The following is a 211-nucleotide window of genomic DNA, read 5'->3' as shown; positions in this document are numbered from 1 at the left end:
CCCACACACACCCGCTACCTGCCCGGCACAAACTGCCCCGCACAAACCCGCTACCTGCCTGGCACAAGCCCTCTACCTGCCCCGCACAAACCCGCTACCTGCCCCGCAGGCTGGAGAACCCCCGAGCACAGGGCAGCGGGTCTCTCCGCCCACACACCCGACACGCGGCCATTTGCGGGTGGACACACGTCCCGGGCACGCAAAGCTCTAG

This window comes from Antrostomus carolinensis, unplaced genomic scaffold (assembly GCF_000700745.2).
Source record: "Antrostomus carolinensis isolate BGI_N321 unplaced genomic scaffold, ASM70074v2 scaffold47433, whole genome shotgun sequence".
Taxonomy (NCBI): Eukaryota; Metazoa; Chordata; class Aves; order Caprimulgiformes; family Caprimulgidae; genus Antrostomus; species Antrostomus carolinensis.
The sequence above is the reverse complement of the archived record's forward strand: the minus strand, read 5'-3'. Positions refer to the sequence as shown.